A 12,870-nucleotide genomic window follows, 5' to 3' on the forward strand; every position below is an offset into this window, starting at 1 on the left:
CAACCAAGGAGCATTTACATTTCAGTCTGACTCCATTAAAAAAGAATAAAAATCTACTAGCTAAACTAAAAATAACTACCCTCATGCCTGACAACCTGCTACCTGAATACCTTCATACAGTAGCAATTAGTATTACATATGCTATTGCTATACTAATAAACTGAGTCATTAAAGAATAGTATGTTACAATTATTATCCCATACCCATTTTATCAGTCTCATAGCCATTTTATCACCTGTCTGAAACATCTTGGAAAAGTTTACTCACAAGCAAGTAATGGGATTTCTTATAAAAAATAATCTAATCTCCCCATCACAACATAGATTCCTGTCTAACTACAGCACAGCATTAGTAACAGTAACTTTCTGAACTGAAATCAACAACAGAAAAAATAGGGATTACATATTACATTATTTTTTTCTAGATTTATCCAAAGCTTTTGACACAGTCTTTCATGCATAATGTCACTCAACAGGTTAGCAAAATGTCACTTTATTACAGCCACATTTTACTGACTCACAAGCTACTTATCCCATTGTTCACATGCTTGCAAGATGTCTACTGTGCTTAGCTACTTACTACAGTCAGTGTGCTTCAAAGATTTATTTTAAAACCATTTCTGTTCAGTATATCTGTCAATGACATGGGCAAAGTAACAGTCAACACTGTATCACTCAGTACTGATATCTTCATCAGAAACTAATGACAATCTGCAATTAGTTACACAGAACTCTTTTAAATAAATAGAAAAATAGCTAAATGACTCTCAGCTTATTTATTTAATTTAATTTAATTTTGTTTACCAGGGTAGTGCACTGATCAAATTTAACCATTTGTAGGCTCAGCTTGGGTTACATAGCTAGTAAGAACAGTAAAGCAAGATTAACATTATAAGTAAATTATACAATATAGTTATATTTATGAATTATAGTGGTATAAAATGCTAAAACACTAGATTTATACTTTTCATCACAAACTGATGATGTTCCAATCAGAATATATCATCTTCAGCCTCAATAGAGCCACTGAATAAGAAAGCCATAAAACTTGTACCCATGCACCCCTACTTAGTATAATAAGAGACCTCTTCCTGAAATTCAGCCATCATATTAATCATGAAGACTTTAAAACTAACTTTAGAAACAAGGAATGCATTAAAAAGTTAGTCCATACTTTCTCATTAGTTTCAACTACCCAACAATTCTAATTCCAACTCTTCTATTTTTACTAAAAATGCATGAAAAAGCACTGGATAAGTTAGAAGCTACCTACAGCAAAACAGCCAAATTTGTTGCTGAAATACATGCTTATATACTCATCACTGTACATCTTTAATCAAACAAGGATGGCTTGAACTACAAAGTCTGGCTTTAAATTAGTTATAGATTGTACATAACATCCCATACAACCCTTTTAAATGTTCTATAATCACTAATCTTAAGCAGCATTCAACTCCCCTCAGACTTCTTCATTCACAACATCAAAATCAGTTATTCATCCATAAATTCATAAACCTTTTGGCAGTTCTTTATACCCCACTACTGTAACCAAGCCTTAGAGTTCTATCCCATTAATTTATGCTGAAGTCTAACACCAAAACAATCATAACTAATCTAAAGTGATATAATCTAAAGGTCACTACCAGTATGCTGCACACACTTTAGGTTACATAAACAATTTTAAGCCTGTCCTAACATTTCTTAAGGTCACTGTCAAAACCCATGGAACTAGATTCCACACTTTTCCCTAATACTTCTTCTGTACCCTCAATTTTCCACATCCTTAAAATGTCTACATGCTTTGAAAAACTACGTCTTCCTCATAATTTCCCACAATCCAGCCTCATATTCACCTCTCCCCATTTGCTCTCCTCTTCTCTTCCCTCAACTATCTCTACTAATCTATTGAAATATAACCCAGAAGTGTTCTACACTTGCGTACACTTTCTCTCCACTAATAACCACAAATGACATTCTTTGGTTACTACTGTATCTTGCCTCTTCCTGTTCAATTCATAATGTATCTGTTATTGGTTACAATTGTATCTTTTCTCTTCCTGTACAGTTCATAATTTATCTATTACAATTCGTCTTGTGTTGTATTACTGTTACTGTATTTTTCAGTGTTTTTGTATTATTGTTCTTTATATTACCTTGCTGGATATCATTATATGATAACTTTTCTTCCTGGAATTCTACTAAAATGTTTAGTAGCCCAGTTGGGTTTCCCCAGTTATCAAAGCGAATAAATAAATAAATGTGTGGATTCACTTCACAAACAATTAATTTAGAAATAATAGTGTTGCATGGGACAGTGTCACATGGTTTAGCTAAATCCAGGTATGTCACCACATACCATTATAAAATTCAATACTAATCAGGTCATAAGAGAGAATTATTGAGTCTAGGGCTCTGCCACCTAAACAGCCATGTTGGTAAAGGTCCAGCTGGCAAAATGGGTATTATTTTGTTTCATTATTTCCATCAGGCAATATTCAAAATACTTCCAAGAACTGAGGAAGAGCTATAGCTCTGAACCAGTTCCTGACCATCCCTCTTGTACATGGGTAGAATATAAGATTGCTTCCAATCTTGTGGGACAACACTATTTGAAAGCAGCTTACTAAAACTATGTATAACTACCTATTAATACGGCCTGGAGTCTGTGTATAAAGTACCCTGAAAGTCAGTCTGACCCCATGCTACATGAGGCCTTCAAAATTTCCAGGGACGTTTGGACTAGAGAACTGTCAAGCCACCTACCTGCAACAAAATCAAATATCAAAATTATCATATCCAAAACAATTCTGGGCAAATATAAATGATCTTACAACCCACATTACCAACAATGTTCACACTAGTTCCACCCAGCTAAAGGCCTCCTTCTCTTCTGTATACAATGACTGACCTTACTAGGTAATTTAACAAATCATGCTTGAATTATACAAAATGCCCTTCCTCATGCAACCAGACCTAACACAGAGCAAATAAACATACTACAGAATATGTATCAATTATTTTTTTAGAGAAATAAGCCCCCAAATAAGTCAAGAAAACTATTGAAAAAATAGACAAAAAATGGTACTTCATTCAGGAAAACACACCCTTCCTACCTAGGGCTAGCATCAAACCTAATATTCAAACCACCATCAGTAATATACAATATTTCATTAAAAACAGGAATAGACACTTCAGACATGCAATAGTCATCCCACTACCAAAACAACAAAATGCCCGTGTACTCCAAAAACTGTCACAGCTAATTTATGTCCCCTGGCCAGGATACTAGAGAAATTACTATATAAACAAACTTACAACTACTTAAATATTTATTTAAGGCACAGCATGACTTTGCAAACTGATTTAGTATACCAATTGCACCATATTCTGTAACTAACAACATATATCTCAACATGAATAATAGCAGTTTACTGCATAAATATTCCTAGATATGACCCGAGCATTCGGAAATCTGGAACATAACTTAATTTTGTATAAACTAGAGATGATAAATTTTGGGACCATTGCAATGGATAGACAGATGGATGTATGGATGGATAGTTAAGTAATATCTAACTGAACACTCCAGGTACTGGCAAATGAAGTAATATAAAAACCAGGAATCTTAACCTATATTGTCCTCCATGGGTCAGCTCTAGGTCCACTCATTCTCTTTATTTATTAGTGATATCACTTTCAATCACCCCAATTTAAACGTATCTATATATGCAAAGGATAGAACCCTAACTAACTCAGGCAAAAATATCAGTAACTTGCAACAATAACTACAAGTTGACTTAAATAACATTCTTCACTGGAATGCAGCCAACAAACTGCTTGCAAACACTCACAAGTCATGTGTTATACTGTTTGTTATCCCACATAAAGTCTAAAAAATGCTGAAAATAACCTACTCCCTAATTTAGGCAGACAGACAAAAATAACTTAGACTCTCAGATAACTAACAGCAATGTTCCTTAAGTCCGCAGATTTTATGGCATCACTCAGTTAATCAAATTTAGTTTTACTGTTGTTGCATGAATTAGTACTGGAAGATAAGTCAATGATTTTTGGACCAAATGTAAAATAATATATTGCTATAATCAAAATCCCCTAGAGACTCTGAAACTGCAATATTAGTTATTACATGGGTCTAGATCAGGATAGCAAGTCCAGAATATTATTGCTATGTGTGCCAGAAGCTACTAACTGATTATAGTTTTTAAGTGTAACTAAATCTGCAAATTCAGAGGCAAAATAGGACAAAGTGGCACAACTATCCCAGTAAACATTTGGATAATTACAATTACCAATTAGAATAGATGATGTTTTAACATCTCATTAAACAAGGCTTCCAAAATTGGAATTTTTTTTGCATTCACACTGTGAGAATAGTAATATACAATGAATCTAAGATCTCATGAGTTACTCAAATTCTTAATGTTTGCAGTCACGATCTTAAACTCAGAATCCATAAGCATAAAGCTTCTCTGAAAGGATTTTTACAGAAAAACAGCAATATCCGATCCTCTAAATATGGGCCAAATACAAGCAACTTCAGAGAAGTCATGGTACTGCATTTGGGTGGCATCTCTTACCTTTATCATCACCACAACCTTAGAATTCACTCTAAGTTATAGTGGTCTGTATTTCTTTACTCTTATTGACTAGGCTATGTGCATTAGTGAAATAAATATTCACAAAATAATAAGATCCTGGTGGATTATGTTTTGCTGACTGCAGTTTGTGACTAGATATAAAAAAAAAAAACTTTTAAGGATCTATTTTACATTGTTAGTCATGAACTCCCCCCCACCACCACCACCATAACCAAAATGTATGCCAGCATGAGAGAATGTGTATCTTTCCAAAGCAGTTTATTCCCAACATGTAATAATCCTTGAACTATGTTTAAGACAAATGTTCCACAAACTGTTGTTACATTTGAGCTTTAGTGAAGTCTTAGTTTAAAATTCTTGGTGATGGGAATGTTTCACTCCATGCTAAATTTATAAATCTAGAAGTACAAAAGTAAAAATAATTTTCTAGAGCCTTTGCCATATGTTTGAATGGCACAATTTTAAGCCATTATAACCTATGTCAGTCAAATATGTCTATAAGTTTCCTTATAACCCTCAAGCTTGCAAACAAGTCCAAGGTAACATTAAGTTTTATCCCAGGCAAACTAAACACTGCAATTGCATCTCTGCATAGCAGCTAAGAAGTTTGAGATTAATTTAGTCATAGAGTCATTAAGCTCTAAAAAAGTTGTACATATTCTTAGTAGTGCCACAAATTTGGACCATTCAATAACAGTGGAAGAAGAAGCCTATCACTATAGTCTCTATGTTTTACCTTCCTTGCTAAAACATAATCAGATATCACAAGTCCCGTTACTTCCCTAGTTCTTTATGCTAACCAGTCCCTTGTTCTTCATGCTAACCAGTCCCTGTTAGGTGAATTAGGATCCCTAATGGCAATAAATTACCCAGACTATCAAAGAATCTCATAAAGTCCAAGTTGTTTTCTGTAACAATATTATCCACCTCACATTCAAAGTCACTTAATTGCTTTTTTAAGTTAAAGAAAGATTCATAAGTGTTGATCTAGTGGCATAGAAAGATAAAAAAACTGTCTACAGCTCAGGTGACCCAAGTTCATCTAGCAGCTTGGGTACTTGATGGCTTTGGCAGAGAAGAATAGGGCAAGTAGGCAGTGTTGCCATCTGAATATTTCATAGGTCCCCTCAGAGGAAAGGCTGGGATGCTAATTTATAGGGGTAGGCATTAGGCTTTCCAAGCCAGTGAAGGGTAGTAGATTTCATAGTGGATGTGCAGGAGTGCGCACACTACATGAAGAAGACATTGCAAGCCTCTTGCAGTGATGCAGTTAGCTCAATTCCCCACCCCACCCCATCCACTTAGAGGTCAGAGGTAGGCCACTCAAATGCATTCATTGTTGAGATGCCAGAAAGAAAACAAAGCACCCTCATGGCTACCTGAATGATGACTACCCCTTGAACAGCTCTCTCCTTGGATCCAAGTGAAAGTCTCAGAGCAAAAGAATAAATAGGCCTTGATTGACTGATGGTCGGCATGCACTGGGGAAAAATAACTTAGAAAAAAAGGAAGTCATCAGTTCTTATAGATTTCTCCAGCCCCCCAATACCCTGTTCAATAACTAGCTGTTCTTCAAAATCATAGTGCAGTTGCACAAGAATGCAACCACTGAGATTTTGAATTGGAGCATGTATTCACTTTCATGTCATCTTCTAGTACAAAGCCTGTCAATCTCACAATTTCATTAGATTAGAAACAGGATACATAAATCTATTGTCAGTGTTGTCTATTTTGATTAAATCCCTGAATAATGAAGACAGCTGAGAATCCACGTCTTCAGCACAGTTGCAGAGACTGAAGATAGTCCAGTCACTGTTAACAAAAATGTTAATAATATTGCTAAACATACTTCATTTGAATAATTTAAAAAGAGCACCTGCTTCTATAATAGATTTAATACATAAAATAGCAAATCTGTCTATTACTTTCTAGTGAAGGGAAGAATGCATTAGAAAAACAGGGCAATGATTTTATCAACCCCAGTGCATGTGTAACAGTGGCTATTGCTGTTCCAGTCTCATTAAGACCTAATCCCTGACGCTCCTAAAATTAGTGCAAGTACAAAAACTAAAAAAGCTGACTAAATAGACAGTAATTATATCTAACCAATGGTAAAACTGATAGACACTGTGAAAAAAGGAGGTGCTGCCAGCACAGCTAGCTGGAATTTTGTAAATAATTATGTCATTTATTAATATCAAACTAATTTATACAAGATGCTGGTGTTACACATGTATTAGAACTGTATGTCATGTGTATATCAAACTGATTTGTTCAGACATGTGTGTTGAAAATGTATTTGTAAAGTGCTTGTGTTTAAAATGTATCCACAGTGTGCCTACTGGAAGAGAACAGAAATGTACATGCACTATTGTAACTGTTTAAATGTATATGTTTTAACAGAGGAAACTGGAGGGTTAACTTCAGTCCGGCAAACTTTAGAAAAATATCTGAAATTAAATCACTTTTAAAAGTTTTCAAGACACCCAGAGACACAAAGTCTGTACTAGGAAGCTTTCTGCATTGTCTTTGGGGTGAACTAATCACTACTCAGAAAGTATGGAGAATGCAATTGTTTTATGACTTCCAGCACCTGCCACAAATCTGAGCAAAACCCCTTGTATATGTATTTTTACAGGTAGGTGCTAAGACGTGCCAGCTTCCAGCAATGGGGGTTTTGCCTGGGAACTAGAAGACAGATGACAAGAAATGATAGGTTCATAGGTTCATAGGATGATACTAGGCTTTTGGCCCAGAGGCCGCTATAAGCCTAACCAAGAATTTTTGCCCATGTTTCCTCAAAATCAGCACCTGTTTCCCCTGCCCAGTGGGGACACAGGTGGGATCCCAGGGATATATTTTCTGTTTCTCATCCAGTTGTCCAGGTTCCTCTTAAAGAGGGCAAGAGAGGTACTCTGCTTGACATGGAGAGAGAGTCTATTCCACGAATGGGGGAGTCTTTGGGACACAAATCTATCCCACCAACAAGTTCTATTAATGTCAGAGACCAGGTTAAGGCCTTGCATGCAGGTTGTATGAGTAGAGTTTGTCTTATGGATATGCAGCAACTCCATCAAGGCTGGATTTGAAATGGCCTTATATGCCAGACACAGGTCACCTCTAATCAGTCTGTATGAAACTGAATCGAGGGACAGGGCTTTTAGCCTATCTGTATAGGACAGGTGTTTGAGACCCTGGATTTTCCTTATCAGGAACCTCTGTGGTCTCTCCAACTGCTGCATGTGCTTGGCAAGGTACATGCCAAAAGGGGGATTGTACTCAATAATGGATCTGATAAGGGAGGAGTACAGGGATGTTATGACCTCCTTATTCCTGGATGAAATACCCTTCTTTATGAGGTGGGCCATGTAGAAAGCCTTCCACACAATGGAGGCAATGTGGTGGTCAAAAGTCAGGTTGCTATCAACCTGGGTGCCCAAGTCCCTCATGACTGATTGCATACTTAGTACATTGTTATTAATGTGATAATTAGTGGGGATGACATTTTCCCCAAAGGAGATAATGATGCATTTTTTGGCATTCAGTTTGAGGCCATGCTTCTGGCACCAGTCATTAGTTTGAATAAGGCCCTCTTGGAGGATGTTCACATCACTAGGGGAATTTAAGACAGCGCCCAGCTTGCAGTCATCTGCAGACTTGGTCAGCCACAGACCACTGGTTTTGGCTTGCACCTCAGAAAAGTGTATCCCAAACAGTAGAGGCCCCAAGACTGATCATTGGGGTACACAAACCATTATGGGTCTACTACAAGAGGTGGCTTCCCCTACTTTGACTGAGTGGGTTCTATCAGTGAGCCAGTTAGTTACCCATCTGGTAACATACGGGTTGATGCCTATCTGGGAGAGTTTATCTATTATGCCTGAGTGGGGAATAGTGTCAAAGGCTTTGGCAGGGTCAAGGTAGGTGGTGTGCACCATCTTCCCCTCATCCATGGCTTTAGTGACTGTTTCAAAGAAGTCAAACAAGTTTAACAGGCATGATCTCCCTTTGACAAAAACAAACTGTGTGGGGGCAAGCGTTTGGAGGTTGCCAATGTCCTTGTTTGTAAGGTCCATGATAATGCATTCCATGGCCTTGCAGATCAGGCTAGTTAGGCTGATGGGCCTATAATTGCCTGGGTCAGTGAATGTTCCACATTTGTATAGAGGGATGACAGTCGCTATCCTCCATTCAGCTGGGATGAAGCCAGTGCTCAGGCTTTGGTTGAATAGGGTCTCTAATGGAGCTGAGAGCTCATGCCTGAGTTCATGTAAGATATAGCCAGGGATTTTATCAGGTCCCATGGAGACTGTATTTTTTGCCTTTGAGAGGGCAGTAGGGATGAGCTCCCTGGTGATAAGGGGGCCAGGTACTGGGGTTTGTCCTGGTTTACTGATGGGGGGAGGGGGGTGAAGTTTTCACTGAACCTGTCTGCCAGCAGGTTGGCTATATCTATGGCGTTTGTGTATGTGGTGTTATTGACTATCAGTTCAGAGCAGATTTGGGTGTTGCCTTTGAGACTGTGGACATATGTGAAGAAGGCCTTGTGCCTGTCATTGGTGGATGTGACCAATTTGGACTCAAAGTTAGCCTTAGAGGATTTCACCAGTGACCTTATTTGCTTGTTCAGACAAAGGAGAGATTTGCTTTCAACTTGGCACCTGCTCCTTCTTGGCCCTGGACAGCATTTTTTTCTTTCTATTATAGAGTTTATTTATTGCTGCTGTCCACCAGACAGGTTTACTCTTCCTTGAGGAAGATGATTTGGTCCTGTCAGGTATTGCTGAGTCCATACAGCTATGTAAGTGCTCATATAGTTTTTTGGTGTAAGCTTGGACATTAGTGCTAGTTCCAACTGAAGGGATGGTGGCTGTGAAGCTGCTTATACTTGCTCTGAGGAGATTGCAGTCAGCTTTGAAAAAGCTTTTTCATTTGACCCTGACAAGGGGGGGCAGGAGAGATGGTGAATTTAAAAGTGATTGCTTTATGGTTGGATCTTGCCAAGAAGGATTACACTGTAGGAGTGTTACAGTGGCTACTAATGTTGGTTAGGACCAGGTCCAGGATATTTTCACCTCTCATAGGGGTGTTGACCAGCTGATCCAATGCATTGGCATTGATGAAGTCGAGGAATCTCTGGGCATTCTTGTTTGGGCTAGAATATGTCTTCCACTCTATGGTTGTATAAAGTCACCCAGGATCAGGGTAGAAGGTTGAATCTTGATGGACTCAAATAAGTCCAGATAGGTGGAGCAGGCATCTTGAGTCATGGTTGGGGGTCTGTAGCTAGCTATGATTTGAATAGGTGTTTTGTCAACAGTTAACTGTATCTGAAGTGTCTCCTGTGCATCATACTATTTGACCAGCCTGGAGGTGTGTATGACTTTGATAAATATTGAAACTCCACCTCCTTTGGCTTTGTAGCCCTCCGTTTGGGGTCTGAAAGTATGGTAGGATGAGCATCTGATAAAGTTGGGCTGCTGTCCACAGTTTTGAACCAGGTTTCAGTGACTGCACAAATGTCAGCATCCTCCATGGAAGGGAATGCTTGCAATGAGTGCAGTTTCATGCTAAGACTCCTAGCATTTAGTAGCATGACCTTTAAATTTCATTTATAAGAATTTTTCATGTTGGTAATTTTGTGTTCATGACTTTGCCTAAAAAATGCACTATGGGAAAGGCAAGAGCCTTTGGCAGAAGTATAAATCCTAGGGAAGACAGATGAAGGCCATCTCTGACAAAGCATCATGGTCTGTCAATCACGTCCTCCCAGGCTGTCAGGTACTGGATCCCCTTGGAATGACACCAGAAACTAAGCCAATTGTTAAAGTCAATCATTTTCTGTTTGTATTGAGATATCACTCTAGGTGATGGCAGGATGCACCTTAATGCTAGGACATACATGCCTGGGACACATATTCAGCGAGCTCAATCATGTCTCTCTTCATATAGTCCAGAGAGGTACGTCTCAAGTCATTCACACCAACATGGACTATGACAGAGTCATAACAGTACCTGTTGTTAAGAGACTTGAGTGAGTTTGTGATATGGTGGATTCTAGCACCTGACAAGCAACTTACTGTGACTTTCTCCTTGTCTAGCCTGGTGAGGGGCACATCTGTGTGTCTCACGATAGAGTCTCCTATGACTAGTATGTTGGGTTTGTGGTTGGGCTTTAGAGGCTGTGAGGCACAGACATGTGTACTATGTGTGATGCTTGATGCTGTGGGTTGTGATGTGCTTGTGTGTTTTTGCTTTGGAGGTCTCTTTTATTTAGGTATGTTTTTTTTGAGAACCCCCGCATATGTAGGAGTATGTTGTACAGATGTGGGTGGTGTTAGAGGTGTAGTGTTTATAGTCTTTGTGCAGACAACCTTCTCAGTGCCAGATGTACTGGCTTGTGACTGAGACAGCAAGGATCCTAGGCTCTTAATATGATCGCATTTCATAGGTTCATAGGTTCATAGGTAGGTACTAGGCTATTGGCCCTAGGGCCTATACAAGCCTAGCCAAAAAGGTACCCTGGCTTTCGCCACTCAAGAAAATTATTTTCCTGTGCCCCTGTCAAGCAGAACCACAGAAGTGATCCCCGGGCGTGAATTTCCTATTACCCATCTAACCATCAAGATTTTTCTTGAAGAGTGTTAATGAGGAGCTCTGTTTGACATAGATAGGTAGTCTGTTCCAGAGTATGGGAAGTCACTGGGACAGGAATCTATCCCTCCAGCATGTTCTGTTTATTGTGGTGACAAGGTTTAGGTCTCTAGAGCATTTAGCTTGGAGGGATTGGGATTTCTTTATGTGGAGCATGTCCACCAGCTCTGGGTTTGACATAGCTTTGTATGTTAGGCAGAGATCGCCTCTGAGTAGGCGATATGAGACTGAGTAAAGCTGGAGTTTTTTTAGATGGTCTTCGCAAGGCATCTGTTTGAGGCCAGTAATCCTCTTTGTGAGGTATTGTTGCGACCTTTCCAGCTGTAAATGTTGTTGTTGTATCTCTCACATTTTGTGTTCCTAGGTGGTAGTAGTAGAGGGTTGTCTGTGTACATAAGGCAGTTGCTACACTGTCCCAGGATGCCCATATCAACCAGACTGGCAGGAGAAACCATAGGAAATTGTCCATCCATGATTATTAGAATCTGTGGAAGAGAGGTCAGGGATAGTAGAGTGGGTACTATCTGAGGAGAGTACCTATAGCTATGAGTAAGGCTGGATAAAATCAAAACAGTAGCTGCAAATGAGAGCTTCACTCACACAGGAGTGCTGATAAGGGAGAAAATGCAACTGAGATACATTGAAAAGAGTTAAAACAACACAGCGGTGCTGCGCAACAGGCAAACAACCAGAAACCCATGCAAATGCTGGGTTTAAATACCACAAAAATAAAAGTAAAATAGAAACACTGGAATTGACCAATAAGCCCTTGTCCCTGTGCTCTTAGCTCAACACCCTATGCCAGACCAGTTTCAACCAGTTCACTTACTCCCACTAAGTGCAGGCAGGCCCTAGCCAACACAAGATGGTGTAGCAGGAAACACAGGAATCACACAAACAGATCTGAATACAGCAAAACATGTAACCAGACTATGCTAAAGATGTTTAAGCTCTGTTTAGGTCAATTTAACACAGGAGAACAGATACACACTTAAATATAACAGTAGCAAACAAAAGCAAGCTGACTTAAATTAACCAATTAACCAATAAAAAAGCTCAAAACTGATCCCTGTTCCAGCCGTCTTCAATCAGACAAGTTCTAACTGCACACTCCTGCCATTAGGGTGCAGGCAAACCTTCTCCAAAAAAAAAAATGGCCTGGATTAGTGCTCAAGTTATACAAACAAAGCTAGATTCAACAGGTCTGACTCTAGTCTATGCTACAGCAAACAAGGTGCACCAATTTCAGAAAGAAAAAGTTCAGATAAGTAGGTACAATGAGCCTTTAACCAGCAATTTACAGCTCAGAAGGACATAATCTACCCTCTCCTCCCACAAGACTGCAGACCACAAACATTCTTAATGTAAAATAACTGGCCTGAAGCCCAAGTGCTTAAACCAGAACTAAGACACTTTTAGAATAACAGACACTAAGCCTTCAACCAGCAACTCTCAACTTAGAAGGATGTAAGCTACTTCTCCTGCCACAAGAGTGCAGACCACAAACCTTCTTAATGTAAAACAACTGGCCTGAATCTCAAGTACTTAAACCAAAAGGCTTAGAATAACAGTTACAATTTAATGAGGCTAATAACAAG

Source organism: Protopterus annectens, chromosome 17.part0, assembly GCF_019279795.1.
Source record: "Protopterus annectens isolate FY-2018-M chromosome 17.part0, PAN1.0, whole genome shotgun sequence".
Classification (NCBI taxonomy): domain Eukaryota; kingdom Metazoa; phylum Chordata; order Ceratodontiformes; family Protopteridae; genus Protopterus; species Protopterus annectens.